Source organism: Suricata suricatta, chromosome 9 (genome assembly GCF_006229205.1).
Source record: "Suricata suricatta isolate VVHF042 chromosome 9, meerkat_22Aug2017_6uvM2_HiC, whole genome shotgun sequence".
Classification (NCBI taxonomy): Eukaryota; Metazoa; Chordata; class Mammalia; order Carnivora; family Herpestidae; genus Suricata; species Suricata suricatta.
In genome coordinates, this window is record NC_043708.1 from 30,142,780 (window position 1) to 30,164,941 (window position 22,162).

Consider the following 22,162-nt stretch of genomic DNA (forward strand, 5'->3'; position numbering starts at 1 on the left):
CAGTTACCCCAGATGTTTGTAATATGGGTGCTTCTGTGACTACACTTTGAGAAAAGTTTCTCTCCCAGCACGTGAGGCTGGGAGCAGAGGTTGTCCAAGGGGGACCCCCACTTCAACAGCAGCACCTCTGCTTTTGACTGCTATGCTTGGGTATACTTCACTGTAAGCTTTATTCTTCACACAAATTTTCTTCAATTTTAAGAAATTGTTTTTGATATCCATTGGTATGGAAAGAACATTGGATTTGGAGTCCAGGTGGCCTGGGTTCAAATCCCTGCTCTGCCATTTACCAGCTCAAAGGAAACAGAGGGGCTACTTGGGAAGAAGCCAAGTATCTTCCCTCTCCTTTCTGTTCCCAACACACTAAGTCGAATCTCATCTTACCTCAGCTTGCTATATGACCTTCTCAAAAAGTCCTGTGTCCCCAGCACACTCTCCCACCTGCCCCTGTACATGTGATACGGTGGGAAAAACACATGAACTCTGGGGTCCCAGCCACTGGAGTTAAAATCTTGTGTGATTAAAAGTGTGACTTGGGCAAGTTGCCAACCTCTCTGTGTCATTTCCTCATGTAAAGATAATCCTACTTTGTCAGGCCATGTTTTAGATGCAGTGAAATGATGTGTGAGTAGCACCTTTATAAAAACTGGCTTAATCTGTGGTGTAAGTTTTTATCATCAGCTTGGAGCCTGCGATGCTCACATTCAAATTCAATGAGTATATGGAGGTTTGACTATGAATAAAGGAGCATTCTCTTCCTTTCTGCCCTTGTGTGACTTTGGTTCCCCCATATGAACCGAATCCAGAACAACCCTGGGCTGTGATGTGGCTCCATTGAACTCTGTTGTTTCTTCTACCAATTCTTCAGAGCTCAGTGGGACAAGAGTTTCCCCACATTCAGCAGCAAGAAAGGGGACTTTCTTCTTGGGAAAGAGCCTGGTCTGACCATCTTCCAAACTACAACATCATGGTGTCATTCTTCTGCCCAAACCCGTTTTCTGACTCTGGACCTGTTTGAAAGAGAAACCATTTGAGGAAGGCTCCAGGAGCTAATGCTGTGACTGGGCCAGCAGAGTGAGCAATTTTCAATAGTCATTCTTCTTTATCTCCCCTTTTCTTAAGAACCTTTACTAGGCAGTGCCTCTTCCTATCTCCTTGTGGCTCCTCCTGATGATGGAATACACAGTAAGGGTCCTTGGAGAGCACCAGTCACTGGGAGCAGTCCCCAGACAGATCTACCCATCTTCATGGCTGCACTCCATCTCTCCTTTCAGGCTGTCCTCCTCCTTCCCTCCTTGCCATCACCATAGCAACACAGTGGTATAAAAGATAAAAGAGCTAAGGCATCTAAATATAGTCTGAGTCTCAACACTTCCAGCATGGAGTCTAAAACCTAGGGGGTGACGGTTAGAAGCATCCAAGGGTTGAGTGGCAGCCAAGAGGGAGGATGAGTCAAAAGAAGGGTCGAGGATAGAAGAGAAGGGCAGGGAACAGTGATTTACTGAGCCTGCTGCCTGTGTCTTCTCATTTAGCTGGCACACCACCCGATGTGGATGTTATCATCTCCATGTTACTGCCAGAGACATAGAAGCTCAAAGAACTTAGGGGCGTGGCCAAGGTCATATAGCTGTAAGCATTAGAGCTAAGATTTTAACTCAGGTGTCTGGGACCCCAGAGTTCATGTGTTTTCTCCACTATACCACATATAGAAGTGCAGGTGGGAGAGCTTGCTGGGAGCACTGGACTTTTTGAGAAGGTCATATAACCAAGTTGAGGTCAGGTGAGATTTGACTTAGTGTGTTGGGAACAGAGAGGAGAGGAAAGATATGTGGTTTCTTCCCAAGCAGCCTGTCTATTTCCTTAACGGCCGAGGGGAACAAGAATAAGTGTTGGTGAGACTGCATTTCCCAGGTGCATGATGACGCAGAATGGGAGTGGAGGCCTTTGTGATGCCCTCAAATGGAACTTAAATCAGTACCCAAACAAAGGGCATGATTAGAATGCTCATTGTGATTCACACCATCACTCGTTCCCTCATTCAGTCATTCAACAAATATTTTTATTACGCACCTGACTTGTGCTCAACTCTGGAGATATGGACACAATTCAAACAAGTACTGCCCAGCCCTCCTTGAGCTTAGGACAGTGGGGAAGACAAATAAGGAAATAATTACACACTTGATTGATTCTTTATGACAGTGATGTGGACAATGAGTACATAAAAGAAGAATATCGCATCCCTGATGGTATCAGTGGAAGGGAAACATAGATGGTCTTACAATGGAAGAAAATCCTCTTGATCAGTTTTAAAGGTGATGTGCATTTTCAAGGTGAACAGGGAGGCTCTCCTAGTAACTTAGCCTTGACCATGCACCTGGGTACTCAGTGCACTCTGCAGATCTGTTCCCTGACTCGTATCTTTATAATAATCATGAAGTCCATAAAAATGAGGCTTTCAAAACTCCACAAACTGGACCCAAATGAAATCCCACAGGATAAAACGCATCACGTCTTCTTCCTACGGCCCTTAACATCACGAGCATAAAACCAAGTGTGCGGTGTATAGACAAGGCGAGTCAGGCTATCGGATTGGTTTCTGAGAGTTAGCGGGAGCAGCGCCGGGAAGTGCCTGTGAATTAAACAGGGGTAAGAGAGGAAGGAGAAGCCATCAAGGTTGTGAATTTCTGTGGATCCAGAGCTTTTCCAAACTACCTGCAAGGCAGCCAGTGAGGGGGCTGCTGTATGAATGAGTTCGAATTAGATAATAGAATGTGTGTGAAGCCCTTTAGCTCTCCAGAGAAATGCTGTCTAAATACATAGTGTTCGCATCAGAGATAATGATACAGTACTCTATTTATAGTGCTTCTACCTACCTGCCAGCTCTTTCCCAGGGATGCTGTACAGATGAATGGGCAAGATCTGCAGAATGTGCTTTGAAATCCTTGATTAAAGGCCCTCCCGGCAGATGTAGAATTTTAAACGTATTATATTACTGTCACTGTTGTTCTATTTTCTTTTATCACCCTGGAGTGTCACCACCTTCTGTTTCAGGTGAATGACTCTGCATGACTATTCGGGGCCCCGAATATCATCAGAAAGGCAGCCACCCACAGATGTGCCGTATAAACAAGGGTGTTTTTTCACTGAGGGTTCCAGAGGTGTTCTGGGCTGGCTCCTGTCAGCTGGCCCTTGCCCCTCAGTGAGGCTAGGCTTTCTGAAGCTCATTTTCCTTCCATCACGAGGACAGAAGTGTGCACATGTTACACTCAAAATGAGTGTTGATTGCAAACCTTCCAGGCCTGAACAGGGTTGAGAGGTGGTGTTTGGAGACAGAGAAGATGTGTGGTGAAAGGGAAGCAGACTGCCTTCCACCACCAAGACTGGGTAGGCCAGCCAGCCAGGCCAACAGAGTGAGGGAGTGCGGTCAGGAGAAGTCACTGGAGTGGGGGCAGGGTAGAAAAGGACCTTGGGAAATTGGCATTGTCTGGGACTACATGGTTGGATTCTTGCATCTCTGGGAAAAGAAAAGGGTGTGGATGGGGGACAGCAGGGATCAGGTGAGGTGGAAGTGAATCGAAATGCTTCCTTCACTTACTTGGCCTCTTGTGGAGAACTTCTCCAAGGTTGAGGAGCCTTCAGTAGGGCCAATTGGCACCATTGTTTCCTCCACACAAACCCCCACGGGGAATTGAACAGGACCCTTGAAGGTGTCTCTTCGTGAAATATGGGATGGGATAAAATATGTAAATGAATAGACTCAGCACCCACCCTCCTGCACTCCTTCCCCAGGAGAGAACTAAATTAGTGTTGGATAGTCGGCAAGACTACCCTCTGAAAGGCATGCGGGAACACTGGGGAGGCAGGTGTTGGGGTGAGCTGATCCCCAATTGTGAACAGACTTACTAAGACAGGCTAACATCAATATGCAGTGATGTGAAATGACAAATGGTCTGGAGGAGAGGCTGAGCCCTCTCCGGGCATTCCCCTTTGCCTATAATTGATCCTCAGGCCAACCATGGAGTTCAGAAAATGCCCTGCCCTTGTCAAACTCCCAACCATCTCACTCTCTTCTGACACTATTCTGGAGACAAGGGAAAGAATAATCCTTTTTAAGAATATTTTTTTAATGTTCATTCATTTTGAATGAGAGAGAGAGAGAGCGAGCAAGCAGGAGAAGAGCAGAGAAAGAGGGAGAGAGAATCCCAAGCAGGCTCCGTGCTGTCAGCCTAGAGCCTGATGTGGGACTCGACCCACAACCTGTGAGATCATGACCTAAACTGAGACTGAGAGTTAGACGCCTAACCAACTGAGCCACCAGGTGCCCTGGAAAAGAGTGAGCCTTTTACTGGTTGCTCCACTTATTACTTAAACAACAGACCATCACCAAACTAAGTGACATTTCTGACTGCTTATTATATGTTAGTTTCCATGCTACAAGTTTTACTTCATTGTCTCAATCCTTTAAAAAACCTTATGAGGTAGGTTTCATTATTACATCCACTTCAGATAAGGAAACTGAGACTCATAGAGACTAAGTAATTTGCCAAGAAAGTCCTAAAACCGAATCCAGATACAGTAAAACCTTGGTTTGCGAGCACAATTCATTCTGGGAACATGCTTGTAATCCAAAGCACTTGTATATCAAAGTGAATTTCCCCGTAAGAAATAATGGAAACTCAGATGATTCATTCCATGACCCAAAAATATCCATGTAAAAATGATTACAAAACTGTAACATAATACAAAATAATAAAGAAAATACAAAATATGAAGAAAAATAAACCAAGCTTTGTACTTACCTTTGAAAACCTTCATGGCTGGTGTGAGAGAGACAAGAGAGAGGAGAGATTGTGTATAGGACGATTTTCACTATCACTAATGGAATCACTGCTATCTATTGGCTCAGTGGAATCGTTCTTTTCATGCAAATTTAATGAGGAACCTATCCAACGACACTTGGTCTTGCCTCCTTTTGAGGATTTTGTGGAAATGTGCCATTGCATTGACGATCACCCACAATCCCACAGCAAGTGAGAGAGAACCATTGTCTCATTTATGATCATGTGACATTGGGCATCACTTACTCCTCATATCACAAGACATTGCTCGTTTATCAAGTTAAAATTTATTAGAAATGTTTGCTCGTCTTGTGGAACACTCACAGAGTAAGTTACTTGCAATCCAAGGTTTTACTGTATCTCTGACCTTAGAGCCCATGCTCCAAATGACTAAATGACAGAATGAGTAATTATTTTCATGGCATCAGCCACTGGAAGGAACAATGGAGAATATACTAAATGAAGTCATGACTGAATAATTGAAGTGACAGCAGATTCAGGTTCTAGCCTTTCATGCTTGTGTTGAAGGCCAGAAAGGGAGTTTAGACTTGCTTGGGAAGGGACAGGAGAGTGATCAAAGTGGCCTTTACATAAGATTATCCCAGTCACTGTGCTCTGAAGGAAACTGAGTCAGGGAGACCAGTCGCAGCTCTGCCATGGTACTGGGAAGAGTATCATCACATGGTAAATGCTAAGGCTCTGTGGTCAGTCCCTGGCTCAGACTCACGCCCCCTCCCCCTATATAACAGTATCATTCATTTGTTCACTGAACAAACATATAATAGGTACCATTTATGTGCCAAAGATCATTTAGATGCTGGTAAATAAGATGGTCATGGTTTCTGCCCTCATGGAACCTGTATTAGGTTGAGGGAAACAGACCATAGACAGATAAACAAATAAATAAGATAAAAACAAAACAGTGTGATTTGGCGGATAGTAGCTGGAGAGCCAATCTCACTGGGTGGACAAGGAAGTAACATGGTCACTGAGACATTTTAAAAGGACCTGGTCAGAAGCATACCCAGAGGAGGAAACTCCAGGCAGAGGAAACAGCTATTGCAAAGGCCCTGAAACAGGATAGGTTTGAGAAAGCAGAAGGCAAACACAGTCAGGATAGAATGTCTACTGTCTTGGAGGAAGAGCAGTAGGTGAGCTGTGGGGAAGCGAGGTTGAGTTTTGCAGGCTTGGTTAGGTTCTCAGTGCGGTTTTGGAGCAGGAAGCCCAGAATTAGCATGGCCTGGGAACCTGTTTGAAATGCAAATTCTTGGACCCTGACTCAGACCTCCTGAATCCCAAAGTCTGGGGATGGAACCCAGCATTTTGTGTTTTATCTAGCACTCTAGATGATTTTGAGTATGCTAATGTTTCAGAACCCATGGGCTAGATTATACAATTTTAATTTTACTCTGAGTGCAAGGGGAACTTACAGGAGGTTTCAGGAGGGATGTGGCATGTTATGATTTTCTTTAACAAATTTTTAGAAGTTTTTTCTGGCTGTAGAGGGGAGAATGGACTGCAACAGAGCAAGAGGAATGGAAGCAGAGAGCTGGACTGGAAGGCTACTGCAAGGGTCCCAGCCAGATGTGACAGTGGTTTGCATAGGGTGGAATGGCAGAGAGGAAACGTGGGCCAGGACTGACAAGGTCAAGGAGGCAGAAGCAGGGGCCAGAGAGAGCTGGCCGCCATCTGTCCAGAGTCCAGTGCAAAGACAATGTTCTCAGAGAAGACATTCCACGTTCCCCCAGCCCTTTCCTTTTGTCTAAAAATAGGGGCTGCTGTGGAGATCTGGCATGTCCCACAGGGCAGGTGCTTCCTCAGCTGAGGAAGGACAGGTGAGGGGGAGCTGTGATGAAGTGATGGACTCTGAAAGGTTGAGGAAGTTGGCTGGCTTCCCAAAAGCTGTTAGCTTTGGAGAGTGAAGTAGGAGCCCTACTGACATCACACACACATACACACTGAGTTGAGTGGGACCTGCAGTTTCCAAAAGCAAGGGTTGTGTTTTTTCACTCATATCATTATCCACAAAAATCCCTGGAGAGAAATAAGTCCTCTTGCCCTTGAATAAGTGCAGAGAGAGCAGATGGCTAGGGAGAAGCCAATAAGTTAAGATAAGATAAGGCAGTAAGGTAAGTCCTAGAACTCAGACTCAGGTCTTTTGCTTCCCAATGACCACTAGGGTAGATTAGGGTCAAGGTAGGTGGGTCCTGCAAGTGGATTGTGATATTTTGTTCATCATGGATTTTTGCATTGATTCTGACTTTTTAAAATGGTGCATTAAAATATCGCTTATCTTGATGACTGATCAAGGGTTTTGCATACCCTTAAATTTTGCGCCTATGCCTCACTTGCCTCCCACTGGCCCTCGATCTATTACTATTATGTATTAGTCTCTTCAGTTGACCACCAACAGAATGTCAGAGCTTTAAACACAAAGGAAATAAGATTTTAATTCCCCTCACCCTTGTGCAATCTCAGATTCTACCTTTAGACTCTGTTCTCTAGGAAGTTTGCCTACTGTGTTCCTGACAAGATCACCAAGTTCTGTGAAATTAGCAGTAGGCTAGGTTGTCACATTAGAGCAGGGGACACTGCGCTCAGCACTCCTGCAGCTGAGATGGGGCTAGGACTCAGGCCCTCTGGCTCTAGCCCTTGACGGCCTGGGCCCCATTTTGCCTCTGCATGGTACAAAACAAGAATTTGCCATTTGCCAGGCCCAGAAGGGAAGAACCCTTTCCAATGAACTGGAAAACCATTCATTCAGAAGTCCAACAGGCAGAAATTTCTAACAACTCCTTTGGGACCCACGACACAATATACTTACACGGAGACAATGCCTGACATGTCACTCATGTGCTGTTCTCTCACTCAGAGCTGCTGCTACACTGCACAACCCCAGGGGGGCGACATTCCCACTGACTTATGTGTAAACAGGGCCCACTGCTGTTTACAAGGCTGCTGCTCTGCCTTAGTCTAGTCCCTGAGTCAGTCAAGAAAACGTCTGTAGAATAAGCTGATCTTCCAGGTAGGTAAGTCTCTAATTGAAGGCTTTTCTCCCTCCAACCCAGGGACTGTGATCTTCCCTGAACTTGCTATTCACTGGGATCTCTAGAAATCATCCACCAACAGTATGGTCTTCATAAGTGCTCTAGTGGACAGGGGATTCAGGGGGACGTAAGGAGCGTTGACAATGTTTGACTCAGGTCCTTAGGAGCTAGCCCCTCTCCCTTCCTAATTATTAAAAAGTTTTTCCTGGACCTGAAGTTTCACATCCATACAATATAGTCTGCTCTCTTTTCTGCTTGAATCAAAATCATTCTTAAAAAGCGAGATCCCCGGGGTGTCTGGGTGGCTAAGTCATTAAGCATCCAACTGTGGCTCATGTCATGATCTCTCACTGTCAGTTCGAGTCCCAGCAGAGAGAGAAAGCAAGACAGAGAGACCCAACATCTCCAAAGCCAGGAATCAGACAACCAGCCACTCTTCTCTTCAGTGCTGGGAACACTCTGTTAAATAAAATGATTTTGTAGATTGTTCTCCCTGCTTTTCCAAGAAGGGGAAATTATCAACGTGGTAATGTTCCCTAGACCGTTGGTAGGCTTTTGTTTCTTTTTTGTTTGTTCATTTGTTTTCTTTTTTTACTCCCCCTCTTGACTTAGAAGCAAGCAGAAGAGAATTAGAGCTGTGAATTGTCCCCCTCCCCACTTTCCCAGACCTCACTTGCTGAAGGAGAGTCAGGGGCAAAATTGGGGCCCAGATGGGGCTATAAATAACTGAGTCATATATAGAGCTGCCCAGTTCCACTGCCGTAGGGACTGGAAATTTAATTCCCCTTTGAGAGTAATGGGGTAAGGCCCTTATAGACACTACTTTCATGAAGGCCAAATTCTCCCCCTAATGTACAGCGGAACCTCCTAACCCTCCTTCCACCCCATCGACCTCCCGCTCCCATGCGCGCGCACGCGCGGCACACACACACACACACACACACACACACACACACACTCACACACACTCAGGTATATGAAGCACTCTCCACCACAGTGCAGCGAAGAGGGAGAGAAATCTTTATAATGGCTTAGAGAGATGAGAACACTCTTGCAATTGGGCAATCCATGAGCACGTCAATTTTCCCATGTATATGAACGTCCTGTTATCTTGCGTGGTGGCCATGAGAAGTAGTCAAGCTTAGGAGCCTCCTTGAGGATTGTGATATGTTCAAACCAAGAGTGACCTGGGGCTGCCTGAGGCGTGTGAGTAAGTTGATTGCCTCTATTGAAATAATACATTTCATAGAGCTGAATATTACTCCTAACCTTGTGGAAATTCCACACAAGCAAAGGGAAGCAGCAAAAGGAATATTTTCTCTGCATGTTCATGGCACAAAACTATAAGCTTTATGAGAGCAGGAATATGCTTCTGATAAATAATGAGTGGGTGTGTTCTGGGGGCGGGGCAGGTGGGTTGCAGAATTCCTTGGTCCTTGTCTTCTCCAAGGAAAGAATTCAGTCAAGAGACTCAACAGAGAATTAAAATAGGAAACGGTTTTTGTTTGTTTTAAAGTATATTTATTTTGAGAGAGAGATAAAGAGCATGCCTGTAAGCTAGGGAAGGGCAGAGAGAGAGAGAGAGAGAGAGAGAGACACGGAATCAGTCCCAAGCAGGCTCCGTGCTGTCCCCTGAGCCAAGATCAAGAGTCAATGCTTAGCCAACTGAGCCACCCAGGTGCCGCACAAACGTTTTTTATTTAGCAAAAAGCGATAGTACACTCCAGAGGCAGAGTAGCGCGCTGACCCTGCAGTGGGCGGCAGCTTGCGGGGTTTCTCATTGTGTTCCTTTATGGGGCTTTTTTTTTTGGTCTCCTTTCCTCCATTTTGTTATCATTGCTCCATCGTTGAATCTGCCTTGGTTTCTTCCAACCTTTTGTTCAAGTTTGTGTTAATCGTCTTCCCATGAGGCGCCTAAGCACGGGCCTTGGGGTGGGGTGGGAGACCAAACCACACGCAGATAGTATTGTGGTGATATAATATCCTCAGGGTACTAGCGGATAAGGTCTTTCTTAAGTGCTCATGCTCCAAAGTTGGGCATGTCTCCAGAGCCTGTGTCTTCTGCCTATCAGTTTGTGAGAAACTGCCAAAGGGGTTGGTATTAGGGAGGTGGGGGTGTGTCTTGGCAGAGACCAGGTGGTGCCTGGCCATCGTCCATGTGCTATGCCCCTTTCTCTTCTTCTCCTCATGTCTGTTTAATTGCCTACTCAAACGGGTGAATGAATGAGTGGATGGATAAATCAAGAGCCATCTAGCCAGCAAGCATTTTAGAGCTCTCTACCCAGAGCTGAGCTAAGCACTGAAAAGGAACCAAAGAAGGAGATGGAAGCAGGACATTTTCTGAGCTCTTGAAATATAGCCTAGCTCAGAAGGCAAGATAATTACTTGTGAAGCTGCCAGAAAATGCAGCAGGCAATATATGATTAGTTTAGTGTAATAGTCAGAACCTTAGAACCCAGCATGGGCTGGATAGGCAGAAGCTTCCTCCAGATCTAGGTGGCACCTAGGTAATGTTCAATGGAGGAAGGGGGACCCTGGTAGGTAGAGAGGAAGGCTATTCCAGACTCCCTAATGTGGCTCATAAGGCCCTCTATGTCCTTGACCCCACCTTCTCTCCTGACTCCTCTCTTCCCACTTCCTCACTCACTCTTGGTGCTCTAGCCAAACTGAATTCATTTCATCACCTTGAAGCCACCATGTATATTTTCACCAGCAGGCCTTTGCACATAGCATCTCCTCTCTCTGGAAGGCTTTCTTTTCCTCTTGGCCAAACCAACTTGAGTCATCATTCAGGACTCTGCTGAAATATCCCTTCCTCTGGTGAGGCCATTCTGGACCATGTGCTTCCTCAGCTCTATCTTCTCCTATGATCACACTTATCACACTTTACTGTAACTACTTGGTTAATTCCCATTACACAGAATTTTTTGAAGGCAGGAATTGTTGCTTGAGAATCATGTCTGACAGGCATTAGGTGCTTAATAAATACTTGCTGAATGAAGTATTTTATTATGCAGTTTAATGCAGTGTCACTAAGTGGTTTCCTTATGCGGTGTTATCATTATAAAGGAATAGGTGGGTGGATGAATAGATGGGTAGATAGAGGATGGATGGAGGAAGGAAAGTAGAGAGGGAGGGGAGAAGGAAGATCTCCAGGGTGAGCAGAAGCATGGCATGTTTTGAGCAAATGAGGAGACTTAAAGTGTAGAGTTTGTGTAGGCAAGTGTGAAAAGATAAAGAGATGGATGGATGGATGGATGGATGGATGGATGGATGGATGGATGGGTGGATGGATGGATGGATGGGTGGATGGATGGATGGATGGGTGGATGGATGGATGGATACTACAGAGAGCTTTCAATTCCTGGGATGAAGGGTTCAGTCTTTATCTCCTATGAAAGAATGGAGAGAATAAAAAATTGTAATTTAAAATATTTTCTACCCTGTAGAGCTGCCCTATAAGGCACGACAACTTTCAGAAGAAAGGGTGCCTATTTTAGAAGACTGCTTTTCTGGGGCGCCTAGGTGGCTCAGTAAGTTAAGCGTCCCACTTCAGCTCAGCTCATGATCTCACAATCATGTGTTCGAGGCCTGCGTTGAGCTCTGTGCTGACAGCTCAGGACCTGGAGCCTGCTTTGGATTCTGTATCTTCCCCGATCTCTGCCCCTCCCACCTCTCTCTCTCTCTCTCTCTCTCAAAGATTAATAAACATCAAAAAAATGTTTTTTCTAAGAAATAAAAATTCTCTCACTTTGCCCTGACCTTTGGGAACCAGAGTATGTGGGCCCTTTGGTGATTTTGGTGGCACTTTGCCTCTGGTCGTATCCTGAAACCTAAATCTGTAATCATACAGTCATCTCAGTGTGCTTTTCCCTTTAGCCACAGGTAAGAAGCTCTTCAGGCACCGGGGAAGTGGGTATTTGGGAGAATAAATGGGTCAGTCATGAGCTACAGTGCCCAGTTACGAGCCCAGACATTCCGGAATGGATAGAATGACCACCAAATCCTCAAACATGTGTGGGTGTGTGCCCCTGGACATGCCCAGCAGCCAGGACTTAACTGAAAATGGAGACAAAATGTTCCTACAGTTTTGCCTACGGGAAGCTGTATCTTTGTGCGTTTTCTCTGATCAGCTTAGCTAGTCATAGCTATAAAGAAGTTGCAGGCAGCAGGGGGTTCCTTGGAAGGGTCCAGAATAGATGCCAAAGAGCAGAGATCATGTGCATGCTCCTCCGTGCACACTCAAACACCCCTCCCCCCCAGCACCTCCCTGACTGCTTGTCCTCCCACCACTTGATCACCCGACCTCCCCCCACAAGTTGCAGAAAGTTCTTCAGTGAAATCCATCTCTCTGCCTCAGCCTGTCCCATGTTTCTGTTGGTGCCGGCATGTGTGTGGAGTAGTGAGTGAATCACACAAGAGTCTGCCAAGCTGGGCTGCTGCTTACAGTTGTGCAGGCTGTGCATTGCATAATGTGCATTGTATCTTTTCTCAACTTTGCACAAAGGTGCTATGGAGCCTAACAGTGGTCTTGCCATCAGGACAAAGTATTCTGATTACAGCATAGATATGGCAAGACAGTTTCAAGAGATCATTTGGCTCAGTTCCTGACTTTTTGAAATAAGCTAGCCTCCAATATTTCTTGTCTATTGCTGTGGAGCACATTGTCATAAACTGAGAGGCTTAATGCAATATCCATTTAGTATCTCACGGTTCTGTGGTTCCGAAGTTCTGGTACTGTGTGGCTGAGTTCTCTGCTCAGGGTCTCACAAGGCTGAAATCAAGAAGTTGGCTGAATTGGGCTCCTATCTGGAAGCTCTGAGGAAATGTCTGCCTCCGAGTTCGTTCAGGTTGTTGACAGAATCCTATTCTTGTGGCTTTAAGCCTGAAGGCCTCATTCCTTGCTGTCATTCAGAGACCCCTCTGCTGCTAGAGGCTGCCTGCATTCCCGCTCTGTGACACCCTTCATCTTTAACGTGTGGAGTCCTCATGCTTCAAATCTCTGGCTTCCCCTTCTTCTTGGGCCAGAGAAAGCTCACTGCATTTAAGGGCTCATGTATTGAACCAGGTCCACCTGTATAATCTCCTTATTTTAAGGTCAACTGTGCTATATAATATACTGTATCATATAACATTATGGGAGTTTTCCAGAGTTTATTCATGGGTTCCAAGGATTAGAGCAGAAAGTCTTCAATGCAATGTTTTCGAAATTTGACCTATGACAGCTTCCTGGCCTACCCACATTCCTTTTAAAAGCCAAATCTTTTTTTTTCTTCTCAAATTTTTATTTAAATTCTCACTAGTTAACATACAATATAGTATTGGTTTTAGGAGTAGAATTCAGTGATTCGTCACTTCAGTACGATCTCCAGTGCTCATCATAACAAGCACCCTCCTCGGTACCCATCACCCATCTAGCCCATCCTCCACCCACCTCCCTCCATCAACCCTTTGTTCTCTATCATTAAGAGTCTCTTAGGGTTTGTTTCCCTCTCTTTTTTCTCCCCTCCTATATGTTCATCTGTCTTGTTTCTTAAATTCCACATATGAGTGAAACCATATGGTATTTTTCTCTGAATGACTTATTTCACTTAGCATAATACACTCTAGCTCCATCCACATCATTGCAAATGGCTAGGTTTCATTTAAAAGCCAAATCATTGAGTCTTTTCTCCAAAGTCTTGTTTGAATAAACCCATTCATACCTTACTTTATCAGACAGCTACCCATTTTGAGGAAACACTAACACAGGTAAAATCCTTTGTAAATCAATCAGAACCTCATTTTGTCATCTTAAACATTGTCTCACTTAAACATTTTGGTGGACTCTGACACTGTCAGCGGTGTGCTAGTATGATATCCTACTAGTTTATAAGAGCTTATTATTGAATGCTTGGGAATTTTGCAAGTTGGTTATTAAAATGTAGTAGCTTGAAATTGACTACAGTGGGAGTATTTACACTATAGAAGGTCTATGCTCCAAATCAGAGTTCCTTTTTATTTTCTCCCCCAGACAGCTGGTTTACCAGTATACCACTGGCTATGGACCTTTACAGGTCATCTACTTGACTTTCTATAGCATGCAAGAATCCTTTCCATGACCATTTTCATGCATAGTCACCAAACTACTTTTTAATACCACCAGGAAAGGGACAACTGCTCCCTTATAAGCCATTTTATCTTACTGATGTATGGTAGTTGGTAGATTAGAAGCCTGCCTTCCTGCCCATGGCCTTGGTGCTTTGGAAGCAGTATTTGTGATAGCCCCAGGATCATTTGGAGTGGTGTCATCTTCCGCAACAGGCCTCCCTCCTATGGGTCCACATATCCGATCTCATTTGGAAGCACAGTCTTTAGAGCCACACTGAGTTCAAATCCCAACTCTGCCATTTATTTAGCTAAGACCTTGGGCAAATCTCTTAACTTTTCTGAGCTTCCAGTCCCTCAGCTATACAACGGAGATAAAAATAGTACCTACTTCTTGGTTATGGTGAACGTTCAATGAGATAGAACACACAGAGAAAATAGCACCTTACCTGGCATGTTCTTATCTCATGGTTTGTTGTGAGGATTAATTTACTTAATATAAGTAAGGTGTCTGAATAAGACAGTGCCTGGCACAAGTAAGCACCATATAAATATTAGTAAATTAATTTGAAGCATGGTTTCTAGACCCTTCACCATACTAGTCACCCTTCTCTGAGTGCACTCCAATTTTCCCTTCAAAATGCAGTGTCAGAATGCACCTGATAACACCAGCCTTTGGCTGAAATGCTAGCCTTTGATTCCAGCCTCCTTCTCACTGAATGGCACTAGCATTTGAGAAGCTGTCTTATTTTCCCTAAGTTTTTAATAGAATCAGAGCGACTTCTCCAAGGAGTCTCAGGCCCTAGACTAACACTCACATGGGTGTATCCTGGATGCTTGTAGACATGCAGGATCTCAGGCACACCCCGGACCTACTGAAACAGAATCTGCATTTTAACAAGATCCCAGGAGACATATGCACATCAAAGTTTGAGAAGCACTGCTTTGGGGACCCTATGGACACCTATTTTCAAAAGTAAATTAGTCAGGGCACCCTAAACCTTTTTATGAGATGAAGAACCTTCCCCCCAAGTCTGACCTCAGTAAGGGTGAGGAGAATGTCAGTGTTTTGCTGTCAGGGTGTGGTTGGAGGTGAGAGGTGCTTTTCTGCCCCCAAATCAGGGTCAGAAACTTGCCAGGGGAAGAGGGGTCTGCTCTGGTGCCTAACTAAAGAGAGAAAGGAGACTTAAAAGAACTCAACACAGAGATGTGAGGCTTCTGAACGGTCCCCTAGAAAAGCCAGAAGGTTCACCACCAGCTCTGTCCCGCAGCCCTGGGTCATGGAAGCTTTCTGAGCATTAGCTGGCCTGGAGTAGCCAGGATATATTTAGAAACGATGAAAAAGAACCCTTCTCGATGTGGTGAAGAGTCATTTAGTAGAAATCAGAAGGGAAGAAGTCACCAAGTCAGAGACTATTTAGATATTACTTCTAGCAAGGGCGGGGGGAGGGGGGGCAAAGGGTCAGGAAGCCATCTACTCACAATGCAGTGCAGAGGCGGATAGATCTACTTATTACCTTAATTTCTTACCTGCCTCCTGAATTCAAATGAGAGACTTCTGTGGTTCCTCACTGCAGCCACAGTGCAGGTCTGACATCCAGAGTGGATCCACCTGCTTATGTAAAATGAGTTGTAGGATGGGGCACCTGAGTGGCTCAGGCATGATCTCGCACTTCGTGGGTTCGAGCCCCGTGTCGGGCTATGTGCTGACAGCTTGCTCAGAGCCTGGGGCCTGTCTTCAGATTTTATGTCTCCCTCTCTCTCTCTGACCCTCCCCTGCTCACACTGTCTCTCTCTCAAAAATAAAAATAAAACATTTTAAAAAATAAAATAAGCTCTAGGTGTCAAGGGACATGTGCTAAAATCCCAGTCACTAGCTATGACTTGGGGCAAATTACTTAACCTCTCTGAGAATTTGTTTTCTCCTCTTTAAAGCAAAAGCAATACCTATGTCGAATGGCTGAAGTGAGAATGAAATAAGAAAGTTCTCATGGTGTTGAGAATATGAATGTATATAGTATCTTAGATTCCTTCCTTGTATAAAGCGAAATCCACAGGGCCTTCTCCAATACAGTATTCACCATTCAACAAAGAAATGCTGCTTCCTCTCCCTTTCACCCTAAAGGAACTCAGTGGTTAAAGAGCACCTTTCCCTTTGCAGTACCCTGAGGACCAGAGGCCAGATTTGGAATTGGGTGTCCTCAAAGCAAAGGAATGTTCTGAGAGGCCAGCCAGGCAGCCCAGAAATGGGTTTCCTAATCCCTCTGTTGTTGGAGGGAGATGTCCTGGGAACATCTTTTCCAAGCAGTGTGGCCCGGTCTTAGCTGGAAATGCTGCATGCTTTGGCTCCTCCCTCAGCAGGAGGCTGGGAGAAGCAGGGCCAGTCAAAGCCCTGCCTGTGTCCAGTTGAGAAACCCAGCCTCATCCCACGTGTTCAGTCCCGGCTTGTTGGAGAGCTCTCCTATAGACTGACAAACGGAGCGAGCTAGTCAGCTGAGGGTGTAGATGGGTGACACTGGGCTTCTGGTCTCTTTGTCCCTCTGGAAACCCTTAGACATTCTATCAGAATAGCCTTCAACATTTTGTTGTTCCTAATGAGTTTTTGCTGCAAAGAGGCAGACATGTTCTCAGGCATGTTTGAAATTCACTTTTAGTCCCTCAGCAAGCCAGGAGTGAGGGCCTCCTCCATGCCGGGCACTAGGACTGGAGCAGGAAGTGAGACAGGCTCCCTGTCGTCATGGCGCTTACCTTCCTGTGTGGACAGACTGTGAACAAGTAATAAACTAACCAGCTAACTTGAGTCTGTGATTAGTGAACTGAAGGAAACAAGCAGGTGGAACATGATGGAAAGTGGGAAGGGGCTTGATTTAAGGAACAGAAACAGGGGCGCCTTGGGTGGCTCAGTCGGTTAAGCATCTGACTTTGGCTCAGGTCATAATCTCATGGTTCATGAGTTCGAGCCCTGCATTGGTCTCTGTGCTGACAGCTCAGAACCTGGAGCCTGCTTTGGATTCTGTCTTTGTCTCTCTCTGCCCCTTCTCCCTCCAAATATAAATATACTTTGAAAAAAAATTTTTTTAATGAAAGAAACAGGAAGAAAGACCAGTGTATCTGGGGCTCATGAGCAAGGGGAGAACATAATGAATGGAGTCAGTGAGGTCACCAGCAGATGATTGTCTAAGATCCTATAGGCCATGGTAAGGACTTTGTATTTATTCCAATTATAGGTGTGTGATAGGTCTCAGGCTGCATTTTTAATAGACAACTCTGGGTTGTTATGGAGGAAGGAATTGAAGGAGGCGGCAAAGGCAGGGATATCTCTTAAGACGCTATTACCAAGTTCAAGGGAGAGGCAGTATTGTTTCACTCTAGCTCTTGGTAGCATAGAGAAAGATGGTGGCGGATGTGTTAGGGTTGAGGTGGGGTCAGGAGGGAAGGATGAGGAAGAGGCAGGAATCAGGGGTGATCCCAGGTTTGGATAGATGAGATTGCTGTTGACTGAAATGAGGAAGAACAGGTCTGGGAAAGAGAACTCAAGACCTGGCTGGTGACTCTCACTCCATTCAAATTGTGGCTTCATCTGTGTGTTGAGCAGAACTGAGAACTTACTTAGCTTTCAAGAGCTGGAAGGGATATCTCTAGCTTCCAGGCCAGGTAGCACCTTAATTCCAAACAAATGTGATGCTTTCCCTATGACTGGCCCCGGTGAGGGAGTCTCACACCCCACCTCCTCCCCTCACTATGCCCTCCAGCCCGTGGCCCCAGCCAGCTAACCTCACTTCCTCATGCCACCACTAATGTCTATCTTCATTGCCCTGTTTTCAACTGAGTTGTCAATGGCAGCGCTTATTCTATTTATCTGTTCACTAAAAACCACAACACAATGTCTTATGACATGTGGTCTGTCCAGAGCTTGTTGCTGACAGAGGTACAAGGCCAGACTTTGAAAAAACATGAGTCACTGTCTATGCTCTACCCCTTAATATCACAAGCCCCTCTAAGAACCCATTTGGGATTGGTCATCCTGGATTAGCCAGTCCTTTCTTGACCTGACTCCTGTTTCCAGCCTCTACCATGTCTTGGGTCACCAGAGAACACTATGTATTGATTTCCCCTTATTTTCTGCCTTAGTGACTGGAGATCTAATACTCTCAGACACCAAATCGAGGTCATTTTCTTTTAGGAATAATAGTTGCTATTTATTGAACACTTACTAAGGAACATGCACCCCACCAAGCACTTCACATGCATTATCCCATTTAAGAATGCTCTGAAGTAGATATTCGTACTCTACTTTACGTATGAGACTTGAAGAACTTTAGCACGTTGCCCAAGGTCACCCAGCTGGTGAGAAGTGGAGGACGGATTTGATCCCAGGTCCTCTGTCTCCAAGACCAGTGCCACTGCTCTTAAGGAAGAAAGGCCAAAGAGGCATCTCAAAGCTTGAACGTTCATGCTTTCTGTGGTGGCTATCCAGGATTGTGTGTGATGGGGATGGGTGTGGGTTTGGAGTCTTTGATTTTGAAGCAGTGGACCGGTGGGGCCCATGGATTATTAGTAACTGCTATTAATTCACTTCATGAGTGACAGACCTACATTTGTTTCTAAAGGATCCACAGTGTGGACAGAGGAAGCTCTGTAGATATCCAGCACTCTTAACAGTGACTCTGGAAAGCTTGGGAGAGCAGAGACATTGTCCCATGTCAGAATATAAAGATATTCCTACTTTATATAAAAAGAAATAAAGGCAGGTGCTGAAGGCCTCAGCCTCCTCAACAAAGGGCAGGCCTCTGGGCCCCTGGAGTCTGGGAGTGCACGCCCACGGGCAGTTGGACAGGGCTCCTGTATGCATCCCTTCATCCCGCTGCTGAGGGGAGACGCAGCTGCATGCACACCCCTCTCTGACAATGTCCCACACCCTCTGTGGGAGGCCTCACGTGGAGTCTGGTCCTGAAATGTCCCCATTATTAAGCAAAGGTTTAGAGAGGCCCAGGTCCATCTTTGTTTAAGCTTTTACTAATGAATGAATAAAGAAAGGAAGGAAGGAGGGAGGAAAGAAGGAAGGAAAGAAGGAAGGAAGGAAGGGAGGAAGGAAGGAAAAGAAAAAGAGAGAAAGAGAAAAAGGAAGGGAGGGAGAGGGGAAAAATGAGAAAAATGCAAATCAGGGCTACTAACATTGGCTTATACTTTTCAGTGTTTAAATTAATGAAACATCTTTTAACATAAAGACAATGTACTTGTGCTACTCACAAGATCATTGTCCAATTTATAAGGTAGCCATGATTCAGAAGGCCCTAGAGCTAGTGTGATCCAGTCAGTGCATCCCTGGGGCTGCAGGGCTCATTTGCAGGTAGTCTTGTAGTGTCTGCACCCAGTTATGAATTACTAGAATGCATGAATCGAGCCACATGGCCCTCCTGGCTTCCCCGTGGCAGTGACTATCATGGAGAAAAAGAAAAGTCCTTCTATTTCTAGGCGAGACTCCCACAGGCCAATGTGCCCCGCCCCCATCCGTGTCCTTTCTATAACTTGCGCCTTTCAGAGTAGCACCAGCTCATTTCAAAAGTCAAAAACTTAAAAAAAAAATTCTCCCTTGTCCTCAAAGCAAGAGGGATAAGGAAACAAACATTACAGAGGACCTAAATGCTTGAACCATGATATGTATATTATTTCATTGCTCTCACTACTGCCCTGGGGTGGAGTAAGCATTACGTGACCTGTTTGCATATCAGTTACATTGTTTGTCCAGAGTTACATGGAATGTCCCAGATTAGAGCCCAGAACTTTTGACTTTCCAGTCTTCGGGTTTGACCATGTCATGAAGCCCCACGAAGTCTAAAGAGGAGCCCAGTGAGCCTGGAAGGGGTTTTGGGGCAGCCCCTCTCCTCTGTGCCCCCATCGTGTTGGGGACACATGTTGACCTTTCTGGATCTTTTTCCCTGTTTCATTCTCTTTTTGCTCCTTCTCCCAACTGGCTTGCTCCCCTACTGTGCTCCTTGCTTATGATACTTATTTTTCCATCCACAGCAAAACAATTCACATCAAGGTAATTGATGATGAGGCGTATGAGAAAAACAAGAATTACTTCATTGAGATGATGGGCCCCCGCATGGTGGATATGAGTTTTCAGAAAGGTGTAGTACCCTGTCCTCCACACTAACGTTAACATTCTTCTCCTCCCTCCTCTTCTGGTTCTTCCTTTCTCCAATCTGTTTGTCTTCTCTTCCCCTTTCTTCTACCTCTCTGGTTCACGTTCCTTTGTTTTCTTTCTTGTTCTCACTTTTCCTTTCTTTCCACCTCTCCCTCTCCTCTCTCTGATCCTAGCTCTGTCCTAACACCTGACAGCCTGTCACATGGTATCCATAAGAAGGAGGTTTAAGGGTGGATGGTAGTTTTTATAGAATGGGTAAATGGATATGGGGGAAAACAGAGAGTGGGGAGAGAGAGAGAGAGAGAGAGTCAGCCAGAGCCCAGAGTATTATATGTGGGGCTCTCTGCTTCTCCTGAATGGCTTCATATACAGAAACAAAAATGACTGTATACCACAGCACCAGCAGGAGGGCAGCCCTTGAGAGACTGGCCCAGGTGCTCAGCACAGATTCCTATGGGCAGACACTGAGAATTAGTGTATTTGGATTTGGGTTCTATTTGTGGTTCATCCCATTCCCCGAAGCAGCCCATAGGAGTCATCTTTTTTGCCATATTTCTGCTGTCAAGGTGTGTTTCTCTCTCTGACCTTGACTGAGCTGAAAGTACAGGTTTTGAGCTCCAGGTCTAGGTCACAGGCCTACCTGCTGGACTCTGTTTTCCCTACAAAGAACATCCAGGTATGGTGGCAGAAGAGCTAGACTAGTGGAGGAGGGGATTCTGACTCTACTGGAGGCTTTCCCAAGATCACAGGATTTCTCAGAGTAGATGGAGCCTTTGACTTCAGTGTAAATGATGTCACATACCCCAGATTTCCAATGGGCAAGCCAGAACATCCTCTTCTTGACAGACCATCTATGTAGAGGGGAGCTTCTGGTATTTGGAACAAAATTCCTTCCCTGGCAGGGCCATCAATCATGTCCCTCCAGGCCATGCCGTTGGTCACAGCGCACCCCATTTCCAACCCACAGCAGAGTCCCTGCAGGGGAAAAACTGTCAGGCTCATATGTCTTAGACAGCCTGAGTTTCCCATATCTAGGGCCTAGAGAGAAGTTTCTAGAAAATTCTTCTTGTTAGTCATTTATAGCTATGTCTTTTGTCTACTCAGCAAGGTATATAAAGGTGTCCCAGAATAGTACCAAAAAGGGTGACCAAAAATGTACTTGTGAAACACACACACACCCAAAACACAAACACACACCAAATCTTGTGTCCAACAAACCACCTCGGGTCAGTCTCCCACTTTATAGTAGATGGCAAAGCTGAGCATGTCTTCAGAATAGAAGGGGAACATCAGAGGCCCTGATTAGACATTTTAGATTATTGTTTGCTAGCACCCCTTTGCCTTTTAGAGAGCATTTAGGCCCCAGGCCAAAAACAAAAACAAGCAGAAAATAATAATCACCACTGGGACCCGCCAACCCCACTGTGGTTCCATGAAGGACCAAGGTGGGGATGATCCAGGCCCCCATAGCAACCTCTTCAATGACAGCAGGCCCGAACCAGCCTCATGCCAATCTTTGGAGGAGCGTGATTTTCAAGGAAACTTTGCTTCCCTGAATGATTTGTTTTTAAAAGACACTATGGTTTGTTGAGATAGCTCAGAAGTGACTCAGAACCTCCATCACCTTTTCCCCCAGGCCCCAGATCTTCAGCATTTAAGGAAGCCAGCCTTGGGACACATTACCCTATGTGATAGAAGTACAGAGGCGATTTAGAATGTGGTGACTTATATCATTTTCTTTACATTTTCCCAGGAGTGCATCAGCCATGAATATTAAAGAAGTCCTATTTCATATTCTGGTTAATACATACTTATTTTACTTCCCACCACTGGAGCCCTGAGTTGAAGAGAATTCTGCCTTCCTTTCTCTCTCTCTCTCTCTCTCTCTCTCTCTCTCTCTCTCTCGTTTTCCTTCCTCATAAATACTTTAATATTTTCTTTATGAAGTTCACATAAGAAGTGAGTATAGACAGAGGAAGGAAAACAAGACCTAGCTAGGTACTGTTGATGCATTTCCTGTTGTAGAAGAGCCCTGGATC

The 22,162-nt window shown here is 45.3% G+C and overlaps 1 protein-coding gene across 3 annotated transcripts in view; it reads left to right on the forward strand.

Moving 5' to 3' along the window:
• Positions 1-22,162, forward strand: part of SLC8A3 (solute carrier family 8 member A3) — a 121,095-nt gene that overhangs the window by 82,176 nt on the left and 16,757 nt on the right. Inside the window, exon 1 of one of the 3 annotated variants that reach the window (XM_029951993.1) lies at positions 20,080-20,106. The exons of the other annotated variants lie outside the window; for them this stretch is intronic. The gene's annotated coding sequence lies outside the window, so the exon portion shown is untranslated. Of the gene's footprint in view, positions 1-20,079; positions 20,107-22,162 lie in introns of those variants that run through there. 3 annotated transcript variants of the gene reach the window in all.